The following is an 11,590-nucleotide window of genomic DNA, read 5'->3' as shown; positions in this document are numbered from 1 at the left end:
GAGAGTTTGTAAAAAACGAAAGTCAGTGCACACCGTGCTGCATAACACTTGTCTTTCACATGACCTTAGGATCTGGACTTTGTCTTTCATTCTGTCCTGGTTTATTGATGCATTTAAAAAAGAAGCTTCAAATATTCTGTCCAGTATTTGTTGTTGTCTCCACTGACAGGATTAATCGATAAACTACTCTGCTATCCCTCTGAACTGACATCTGTAACTTTTAAACATTAACAACTGCTGTGAGGCTGGCTGGGCAAATACCGGGGCTGTTTCCAGCAAGCAAGGGAGCTGGATTTAGCAGCAACGAGCAGAGGGCCTTCCTGTAGAGCCTCTTAGATGTGGGCGGATTTAAGAGATCTATCAAGTCCGTGAGGACATGTTTGTAACAGTGTAACAAGTGGAACCCAGGGAGTGTGCCTACAGTATCTCCAGACGCTTGTGAGAATGGAGCTCAAGGTGGGTCTCAATCTGGAAAAAAAGTGGACCTGAAAACAATGGAAGTTCTGGGATGTACCCAGTGCTTTCTAAACTTCTAAGAAAGTGGACACCTCTTTCTTTTTCTTCATCTTCTCCTCCCCACCCCTTCCTCCTCACCAATTTCCTTTTTTTTTTTTTTTAAATTCTAAAACAGTATCACTAGGTAGCCCAGGCTGTCCTAGAATTCCTGTCTCTGCATCCTGAGTGCTAGAGTTATCATCATGGCCAAGCTGTTTTCCGGGAGCGCACAACTTACTTTCACCTTATTAAGTTCCTTATACTTGAAGCTGATGCCTAGAAATTCAGACATATCCTCAGGTTTGTAAACAAGGCCTCCAGGAGCAGCAAAAAAAAAAAAAAAAAAAAAAAAAAAAAAAAAAAAATGGTTGGAATTTTAAAGTCTTTCTCTCTGAACTTTTAATATTTGTACGATGATTAATTAACAAGACATGATTTCAACAGGTTCAAATGAACTAATAGCACATGTGCCACACCCAGAATTGTGCCATTCATAGACACTCTAGAGGCTAATTTCAAAATATAAAAAATGCCAGGTAAGATGTACCTACTGGTACAATAGCAATATCACTGTTAGGGGTAATTAACTCTGTTATTTCCTTCCTTCCTTTGTTCTTTCTTTCTTTATTGCTTCTTTCTTTCTTTCTTTCTTTCTGTCTCTCTCTCTCTCTCTCTCTCTCTCTCTCTCTCTCTCTTTCTCTCTCTCTTTTTCTTTCTTTCTTTCTTTTTTGGACTTTTTGAGGAAAAGTTTCACTGTATAGTTCCAGGCTGTCCTGGAACTCACTATATAGACCAGGCTAACCTTGAACTCACAGAGATCTGCCTGCTTCTGTGACTGCTAGGATTAAAAGTGTATGCCACCACACCTGGCATGCTTTCTGATTGAAAGCTATCCAGAAAGCAATTTACACTTGGTTCTGTAAACCTGATCGTAAGCTCATGACTAGGCACTGGAGAGATGACTCAGTGTTTAAGAACACTTGATGCTCTTGAAAAAGACCTGGTTTTCGTTCCCAGAATCTACATTATGACTTATAACCGTCTATAATTCTAGTTACAAGCGAGCCGATGGCTTCTTCTGGACTTTGAGAATACCAGGCATATGTGTGCTGTTCATACATACATACATCTATGTAAGCAAATACTCATCTACAAAATATCTTAAAAAAGAAAAGAAAAGAAAAGCCAGACATGTTAGCACACACCTTTAGTCCCAGCACTTGGGAAGCAGAGGCAGGAAAATCGTTGTGATCTTGAGGCCAACCTGGGCTACCAGACTCTTTCTTAAAAGCAGACAAACAGACAAACAAACAAGGGCTAGGAAGGTTATATGCTCTGGGTGGGGGGAATCTATGTCTGTTATTTTTTAAAATGGACATGTGATTCAAGTGCCTGCTAAAAATTTATGTTACAGCCATAGATGAAGGCTATTTTAAACCATGGTCAGAGAAGCTCCTCTGCGCAGTGGGCTGCAGTTAATGTAAAGACTCAAAACTTGGCAGAGTGCTGAAGACACGTGATTATTAAGTGTCAAGTGGGGCGTTTGTATCAAGGCCCCTAAGGCCAGGGTGGTGAGCCAGAGGATCCAGGAGGAGCTGCAGCGGTCCTCTGGATATGATATGGCTGTGACACCCACAGACTTAGTAGTTGTGGTCACCGGCACAAGACTAAATCAGTGGACATCTCACACCCCAGTTATGGATGGTGGGGAAACCGCACACCTAGCTGAGGAGCTATTTGCAATTGATGGCTGCTGGGGATGGAGGGAGTGTTATTTGTCTTTGGGGATGTGGCTGTTGTTATGATGCCCATGCTATGTGCATGCAGGCAGCACTAGTTGAATTTAGTAGGTTATTAAAAAAGAAAGAAAGAGAGAGAGAGAAAAAAGAAGGAAGAAAGAAAGAAAGAAAGAAAGAAGGAAGGAAAGAAGGAAGGAAGGAAGGAAAGAAGGAAGGAAGGAAGGAAGGAAGGAAGGAAGGAAGGAAGGAAGGAAGAGAGCCTGGAGACAGGAAGGAGATGTGTTGGGGGAGGAGCTGGGGAGTGAGGGGTGGTATTGGAGGCTGGCTATGTTCAAGTTACATTTTACCGTGTATGCAATTGTCAAAGAATATTTTTATATTCTTAAAAAAAAAAAAAAAAAAAGGCCTGAAGCAAGTTCACACTTGTCAAATCAGAGGCCCTTTCTTGTTTGTGGCTTTGTGCTCATTAGTGCTACATTTCTTACAGCTGGGGATAGTCATGCAGGGACAAACAAGACTGGTTTCAGGGGCCAGCCACAAATTAAATGTGGACATCAGCAATGGCAATGTGTCAAACAGGATTTGAGTGTTTACACATCTTGAATAGCCTTAAAACCTGCAGTCGGCTGAGCTGGGTGCCTGAAAGCCTTTTAATTCCCGAAGCCCTTCTGGGGTAGCAGTTCAGTAAATCTAGTAACTTTCCATGAGTTCACCACCCAACACCAGCAACATAAACAATGTCTCCATCCCCAGCCTCATCCTCTTCCCAAGTACCAGAGTTGAAGCACAATGCTTTAGTTGTTTTTTGGTTACTGTGGCAAAACTCCACAGCGAGGCAAGTTGTAAACGTTATTTTGGTTTCTTGTTCCAGAGGGTTAGAGTCCACCATGGTGGTGACAACATGGGGGCAGGCAGGAGGCATGGCAGCTGGAGCAGGAAGCTGAGAACTCACATCTTCAAACCACAAGCAAAATGCAGAGAGAGAGAGAGAGAGAGAGAGAGAGAGAGAGAGAGAGAGAGAGAGAGAGAGAGAGAGAGAAACCTCCAAGTATCTTCCTCTCCCAGTAACTTCCTCCAGCAAAGCCATACCCCCTAAACCTTCCCAAACAGTGCCACCATCTTTCCTGGGGCATGGACCTCTGAGCCCCCTTTGCTTCTATGTCTCCTGTTCACTGCAGGCCTTCCTCTTACTGCAGGGAGCTTGGCTTTTGTATATTTATAGCTATGTTAGTAGTTTTAAGGTAGAGCGAGTTCTAGCTTTGTCCAAAGCCTCCTAATGGAAGGCCTCTCGGGGCCAGGGGGGCATGTGTGGTGGAGAGGTGGGGAAGGGGACTGATGAACATGGATCCTGCTTTAAATTTCTGTGCTGTTTGTTTTTTCTTTCATTGGACAGTCCGTGGCAGGTAGTGTTCTGGGGACTTCCATATAAGTCACTCATGAGGAGGACCACAGACTCCTCAGGTCACACCTTGCTTTAGAACAGGGCAGAGACAGAAGTCCAAGTAAAAATGATCGTTGCCTCCAGACAGCTCCTTGCCTCTTCGTTCCACTCTGCTGACAGCTCCTCTGTCTTTGTGCCCCTGCCCAGTCTCCTCAAAGCATGAGACCATACTAGGCTTGCCTCAATACCCCACACCGCCATCATTTCTGTCTGTGGTGGCCACATTGGCTGACTCTGTTTGTGGCTTCCATGCTGATCTGTAAGGGTCTGTCTCTGTCTGTCTTCCCCTCATAGGCTGTCCCTTGACTTCAGCCCCTCCAAATGTGTTCACTGGATGCATTGAAAGGTGCTATCATTTCTACCCAAGGATTTCGGGAAGTAATTCCCACTTTGTTGACTGCTCCAGGCTAAGGTCCTTCTCATTTCCTAATGGCTGTTTCTCCTCTGCTTCTGCCCACTCTCTTCATTGCCTCAAATACATGATTCTATGGGGAACATTCTCATTCAAAACATTCTCTATATTTTTAAAATTACATTGTGTGTGTTACATGCATATATGTGTTATATGCATGTATGTGTGTATGTGTGTTACATGCATGGTATGTGTTATATGCATGCATGTGTATTATATGCATGTATGTGTATGTGGTATATGCGTGTGCACTGTGTGTTATCTGTGTGTATGTGTGTTATATGCATGCATGTGTGTATGTTATATGCATATATGTGTGTATTATATTCGTGTGTGTGTGTGGCCAGAGGATTTACAGGAGTCACTTTTCTCCTTCTACCATTAGGTCCTGGAGATTAAACTCAGGTCACCAGTCTTAGCATCTTTCTGAGCCCTCTCGCTGACCCAGGGATGTTCTCCCTGCCTCCTCTCTGACAAATCAAATGTGCTCTTATTCTGATTAGTTCTTTGATGCTTTTCCTTGCTGTGTAGATAAATTCAAGGCTTCTTTTCCTGCCTCTGTTTCTCCTGAATCTTGTGTCTAGCTGTATTCAATGATAAGGTATGTGGTGCTGGCATGTTCACACCCCAGTGCCTTTGCACATGTGCATTCTACCTAGAATGCCCAGCCTGGAAATCTCCTGTCCATCCTTTTAGTGTCACATTAAATGTCCTTACTCTGAGAAACTTCTCTATAGCTTCCATATTATTTTACTGTTTTCCAATAATAATTTATTCATATATTTATGCCTCTTCCCCTCCCCACTCCATTAGAGTCTGCTGTGTGGTATTCTTGGCTCCCTGGTGGACTTCAGATAGAACTAGAAGGAATAGTTAGGGAGGGCCAGAGATGGTTGCATGCTTCTGTGCACGGTGAAAACTTTGTCACTCTGAAGGAAAGAAATGTCTAAATGACACTGGCTGTTACAGTTGTTCTATAGTCCAAACTCCATACTCAGCTTCTACTGTAGTCTCCCCTTCTCGTTTTTCTTTCCCCTCCACTCTTCTTTCTTTTCTCCCCCGTCCTAGTTAGGGTTGCTGTTGCTGTGATGAAACACCATGATCAAAGTTACTTGGAGAGGAAAGGGTTTACATTTCCACATCACTGTTCATCACCAAAGGAAGTCAGGGCAGAAAGTCACACAAGGCAGGAACCTGGAGGCAGGAGCTGATACAGAGTCTATGAAGGGATGCTGCTTACTTGTTTGTTCCCCATGGCTTGATCAACCTCCTTTCTTATAGAACCTAAGACACTGAGCTCTTATAGGAGTAGCACCACCCATAGTGGGCAGCACCCCCCATCAATCACTAATTAAGAAGATGCTCTAAGTTTTGCATATAGCTTAGTTTTAAGATGGCATTTTCTCAATTGATGCTTTCCTCTCTGATGACTATACCCTGTATCAAGTTGATATAAAACTAGCCTGTGGGCTGGAGAGATGGCTCAGTGGATAAGAGCACTGACTGCTCTTCCAGAGGTCCTGAGTTCAATTCCCAGCAACCACATGGTGGCTCACAACCATCTGTAATGGGATCTGATGCCCTCTTCTGGTGCGTCTGAAGACAGCTACGGTGTACTCATGTGCATAACATAAATAAATCTTTAAAAAAATTAAAAAACAAACAAACAAACTAGCCTGCCCTACCCTTTACTCACTTTCCTTTCCTTCTCTCCACTGCCATCTCTCCACATTAGCCATCTGTTACAGGGACAGATTGTAGCACTTGACTATCTGTAGTAAGCAACAGTATCCATGCACCAGGATTTTATCATGATGTCCATCCAACCAGGCTGGTTTCATTTTACTATCTCATTTTTCTCCCTCCCATCTTTGGATGCTTACATCCTATTGCATACTGGTAACCATAACAGAATTTTAATTTTGTAGTCTCTCTTAAAATTTAATATAGAGGCATTTTTAATGCTCCTACAGTCTTCACAATGATCACTTTAATGATCCCATAATATTCCACTGAGTGGATGCAGTTAAGTTTCCCTTAACTGTTTCCTTTCTGGCAGACATTGCTGGGATAATGAAGCTTCCTCCTCCTCCTCCTCCTCCTCCTCCTCCTCCTCCTCCTCCTCCTCCTCCTCTTCCTCCTCTTCCTCCTCCTCCTTCTGTTGTTTTATTTTTGCTTTTTTTTTTTTTTTTTAAGTTAGGGTCTCACTATGTAGACTAGACTGACCTGAACTCACAGAAATCTGCCTGCTTCTGCCTCTTAAGTTCTGGGATTAAAGGTGTGCACCACCACACCCAGTTTATGAAGCATATTCTTTACTTTCTTTTTCTGCTTCCTCCTTTTTACTCCCTCACCCCTGCCCCTTTTTCTTTTTTCAAATCTCTTTGTCCCTTCTGTGTGGAAAGAGGAATCATCTCACTAGGCTACAAGATTTTGAAAGAAAGTGACTAAAATTTTATTTTTAAAATGCTCTAAGGATGTTTGTGATCCTGAAACAATGTAACTGGCAACCCTTTTGGTTCTCAGGGAATAGGAACATGGGCAGGCAGGACCAGGAAGGAGTAGAAGGCTCAGACTTGATACAGAGACACAAGGGATGAGGTAAATGGTTGTCAGTAGGATATGCTAACAAAATGCTGCCCGATGCCATTGTAAGAGCTGGGACAGGATGTGGTATTTGAAGAGACTGCAGGGCTTCATGCACTGATGTAGGCAGGTAGACTTTTAAAATCTGTTTTCACATTCATTTATTTGGTGTGTGTGTGCGCGTGTGTGTGAGTGTGTATACATGTGTGTGTGCATGAGTTAAAGGATATTTGTACCTGTTTCTAGTTAGGATGAGGCTCAGCCCTTAGCACACACCTGTAATCCCTCTGGCTGGAATACAGATAGGCCCTTAGTACTCACTGTCAATCCAAAACAATGAAGGTAATGCTAGTTTGTAGAAAAAAGCACTCATGTTTGAAAGTGATGTCTAATTGAATGGCAGTCAAAACGATGAAAGATTTGACAGAAGGAATAGAGCAGCCCAGAGATGGAGAGTTTTACAGAGACAGGTTGAAGAGAGAACAAGCTAGAAAAAAAAAAAAAAAAAAAAAAAAAAAGGTGAAGACAGAACAAGCCAGAGAATGATAACATAGAACAATTGATATAGTTTGAGGCCAAGAAGAGCAATTCAGAGGCTGAGAGAAAAGCCAGATTGAGTAAGTCAGCTGGGAGAGGACTTTGAGCGGGAATAGCTGAGTTGAATCAGCCAATTAGAACTCAGAAAGAACCAGGAAGGGGTGAGCTTATTCAGCACTAAGTCTCAGAGGCTGAAAACGTTCTAGGCCTAGATAGGATTATACAGAAGCTAGAAAGTTCTAGGATGTGTGTGCGCACAGGGGCACATGCAAGTGCAGTCACATGTGCTCTTGTGGAGATCAGAGGATCACTTTCAGGACTCAGTTCTCTTTCCACCATGCTAGGCGTGAGGGCTGAACTCAGGCTGTCCGGCTTGGCAGCAGGTGATTTTATCCAATGAGTCATTTTACTGGCCTAGGTAGGGTTTTTGTTGTTGTTGTTTTTGTTTTGTTTTGACAACAAACTCATTTGCAGAATACTTGTAGGTTACAACTTACTTAAAACAATAAAAGCCAATACCTGCACAAGACAGTGAGTGCCATAATATATATGTGTACGTAACACATGCATGTAAGTTGTACAAAATATAGTAAGTAAATGGTTGGAAATCCCCTAAAGCATTCACAGTGGTCCCTCTGTGCTCTGAGGGGTCTGGGTAGGGTTTTGGTAAGGGAATTTGAGCTGAAATGTAGTGGCTTCACTGTCTTAACTAAGAAAAGTATTTTCAGGCCAGGCCTGGTGGTACACACCTGTAATCCCAGCACTTGGGAGGCTGAGAGATAATTAGGAGTTCAAGGCCAGCCTAGGCAACATGAGTACCTGTATCCGAGAGAGAGAGAGAGAGAGAGAGAGAGAGAGAGAGAGAGAGAGAGAGAGAGAGGGAGAAATTGTTTTAACATGTTCTTGGCTAGGAGATGACTTAGTCACACACATTGTACACACACACACACACACACACACACACACACATTGCACACACACATCTACATAAAATTTCCCACCACCTTGTTTTTCTGTTTGCCATTGTGCATTGTTAAAAGGCCCTGCCACAGAAATAAGATTAGAATGTGTTTAAAGACACAAAGGTCCTTCTGCAGAGAGTGGGCTGTTTGCTTTCTTCAGGTGGGAAGGTTCTAGGTTGTTTGGAACAGCGTTGGTGGCCTGGGCAGAGAAGAAAGAAGATGCAGCCTCTGGATTGGATCCTGTCTCTCAGCCGAGCCTTCCTACCCACCCTGGGCAGGTGGGAGCTGGGAGCTTTGCAGTGGAGTCTTTGCCCTGAGTCCTAGACGGAGGACAACAGATGGGGCCACACAGCTCCGCTGCCCAGACCGAGGGGAACAGGTGGAGGCTGAGGGGTCAGAGTATGAACGCTGGCGATTCATGAGGGCTGCAGGTGGGCGGAGTGCCCAGCACAGGGGCAGGGACAGCTGGGCAGCATGTGGGCGACAAAGGCAACAGGGGAAAGGGTAGGGGTGGAGGCCCAGAGAGCAGAGGACAAGGCTGGGGAGTGTATGTGCAAGAGGACAGCCCCCCCCACAGCTGTGGCAAGAGTGAGGTCAGAGGTCCCAGGCTGCTAGGAAAGGTCCAGGGGGCTGCAGCGTGAGGGGACACACTGAACAGGCGGGGCTGGGTGCCCATCTTTGTCCTCCTTCAGCCCCAGCTGTCCTCCGTGTAGCATTTGGGCCACCCCAGCAGCTGTGCCAGGCCTTTGGCTGGGTCAGACACTGGGCAGCCGAGCGAAGGAAGCAGCTGCCACTCCTCCCGCTGTAGACTGGGTGGAAGAGCAAGGAGATGGCTAGGTTGGGAAAATCTCAAACACGTGGCAGGGCTGTGTCATGTGCCTCGATGGACAACTCCTACCTGTAGTCACTCGGTTTCTTCTTCATTGTGTGTTGGGGTGGGAAGGCCCAAGGGACTGTGCTCAAGTTCCATCAGCTTCACAGTGCCACCGAATTCTCCCAGCTGCTCATTCAGAAAATTCTACAGTTTGCATTTTATAGACGGCAAAACTGAGGCTTCTTGGTCACATTCCCAGTAGGGACATTTGAACCAAATTTACTAGACCCTGGAGACCAAGCCTACAGCCTTTGAGGAGAATTGGGTGACCTAATAGTTCTGGGCTCAGATGGCTGGTGTTCCCAGAAGTTCTGGAGGTGGGAAGAAGGTCTGGGCTGGAAGACCCCGAGGCAGGCTAGCGGGAAGCAGAGGGTGCTGGGAACCCTATCTTTGGAGATCTCCCCAGGGCGGGGAAGGCTCCCAGGACATGCTCTTTGGGCATTTTTAGGAGATTTTGAGAAGAAGCAGCAGGGCTGGGAACAAAGGATTTGGACTGGGCACCAGGAGACCAAAGTCCCCATCGGGGTGACATATTTGTTGGACATTCCTAGGGCTGGTCCCCTGGGCCTTCCATCTGAATTCCAGCAGCTTGGCCTCATTGTAATGTTCCTTGTAGTTGTCACCTGAGGGTGTCCGACCTTCAGCTCAAAGCCCCGCCCAGGCTCCAGTGCCTCCAGCAGGGGGACCCCGAGCTCCAGACAAGGGCCCTGAATGCTGCTCCATAGCCTCTGAGCACTCCCTCAGCCTCTGTAGGCTGCAAAAAGAATCATTGTCATGTCACTCACGATGCCACGAGGGACAGAAGGGCCCACAAAGACAACGTGGTTCTGCTGTCTTGTAGAACCTCATTCTGGACCATCTGGCATGGACTATTGTGCTCCAGGCGCCAGTCTTGTGTGATGAGGTCGTCCAACTTCCGGGTGAGTGAAACAGCTTAGTGATAAAGGGCTTGCCTTGCATGGGTGACACCCTGGGTACTGGGGAGGAAAAAATGACGTCTAGCCATCGAGAGATCCCTGTGTCCCCAGCACGAGCGACCAGGTTAAGTGACTGGCTTTTAGGAATAGGAGTTAATTTCTAGCCTGTGGGTCCACAGAAGGGAATAGACGGTCTGCCCCGCCACACACCATCTCTCTCAGGTCATCTCTCTTCCCCAGCCTTAGGCAAGTGGCCCTCGATGCTCAGGGTGCAAATTCCTTCCAGGTTCAGGGCTGAGGTGAGGTGGAGTTGAAGGGAGTGTCTGTAGAACATCGTTTAGAGTTGTTCATAAGATCAGGGAATGGGGGCCAGGAGAGGCAGAGGGACTCAGCCTGTGTAACCGGTTTGGACTCCACAGAGTGAGGAAGGAGGCTCGGTGTCTGCACGCCTGACTTCCATGCCTGCTGGAGAGGAACACAGCCTATGAAAATGTGAGCCTTCTGACAGGCTCACTGCCCCGGGGCCCCAGCTGAGCCACCAGCGCTCCACCCCAGTTGGCGCTCTGCTTGACAGGATGAAAGCTTCAGTGTTGGCCCTCATGCCTCAAACTGATCCACATGGCACCACACTGAGGCACCACTGAAAGGTGACTGTTGTGTTCATGGCTACTATTGCTTTTCACTTCCCTGAGCTGTGGTGTGTGTGTGTGTGTGTGTGTGTGTGCGCGCGGGCACGCGTGCTCAAGATTGGGTAATCAAAATGTGGACTGTCCATGAAATGAAATCTTCAGCCACTGAAACTAAGCATTGAGCTAGTGAGATGGTTTCATGTGCAAACATAATGACCTGGAGTTATAGCCTCAGAACCAACTGTGGAAGGAGAGAACCAACTCCTGGAAGTTATCTCTCTGATCTCCAAATAATTGAAGGAGGAGGAGGAAGAGGAAGAAGAGGAGGAAGAGGAAGAAGAGGAGGAAGAGGAAAAGGAGGAGGAGGAAAAGTTGAGAACTGATACATGCTACATCTCAAAGGAAGCTGTCACAAAGGACTACTGATGAGTGCCCGTGACAGGGCAGATCTACAGAAGGAACAGTTTGTCACTGAACATGGTGTTCAGCCCTTTAATCTTAGCAATTCATGAGAGTCAAAGCGTGGGAACCACAAGCTTGAGGCTAGCCTGGGTTATACAGTGAGAATCTGTCTCAATCCCTCCTCCAAAAGATTTGAGTTGTCTGGGGCTGGGGCTGGGGCTGGGGCTGGGGCTGGGGCTGGGGCTGGGGCTGGGGCTGGGGCTGGGGCTGGGGCTGGGGCTGGGGCTGGGGCTGGGGCTGGGGCTGGGGCTGGGGCTGGGGCTGGGGCTGGGGCTGGGGCTGAGGGGCAGTAGTTGCTAATGGGCACAAGGGTTTTTCGGAGGGTGATGATGAAAATGTTCTAGACAGAAATGGTGCTGATGGTTACACAATCCCGTAAATACAGTCTCAGAACCTCAGCCTGTACACTTTAAATGGGTGAACTTTATGCTACATAAACCGTTTCCCAATAAAGCTGTTAACATTTTTTAAACTGGATGTCCTGAATGTATTCTGGTAACTCTAGTTGGTGAACATTTGGCTTGTTTCTGCTCTGA

At 46.2% G+C, this 11,590-nt stretch overlaps 1 long non-coding RNA gene across 1 annotated transcript; it reads left to right on the top strand.

The window, feature by feature from the left end:
* The first annotated feature begins 255 nt into the window (after positions 1–255).
* On the top strand, positions 256–11,127 carry LOC143443665 (uncharacterized). The gene is made up of 3 exons (XR_013112820.1): positions 256–456; positions 9,888–9,966; positions 10,383–11,127. It is a non-coding gene; the product is annotated as an uncharacterized LOC143443665 (long non-coding RNA).
* The last annotated feature ends 463 nt before the right edge of the window (positions 11,128–11,590 follow it).

The sequence above is a fragment of the Arvicanthis niloticus genome, chromosome 10, assembly GCF_011762505.2.
Source record: "Arvicanthis niloticus isolate mArvNil1 chromosome 10, mArvNil1.pat.X, whole genome shotgun sequence".
NCBI lineage: Eukaryota > Metazoa > Chordata > Mammalia > Rodentia > Muridae > Arvicanthis > Arvicanthis niloticus.
This window is presented reverse-complemented; position numbering and strand designations above follow the sequence as displayed.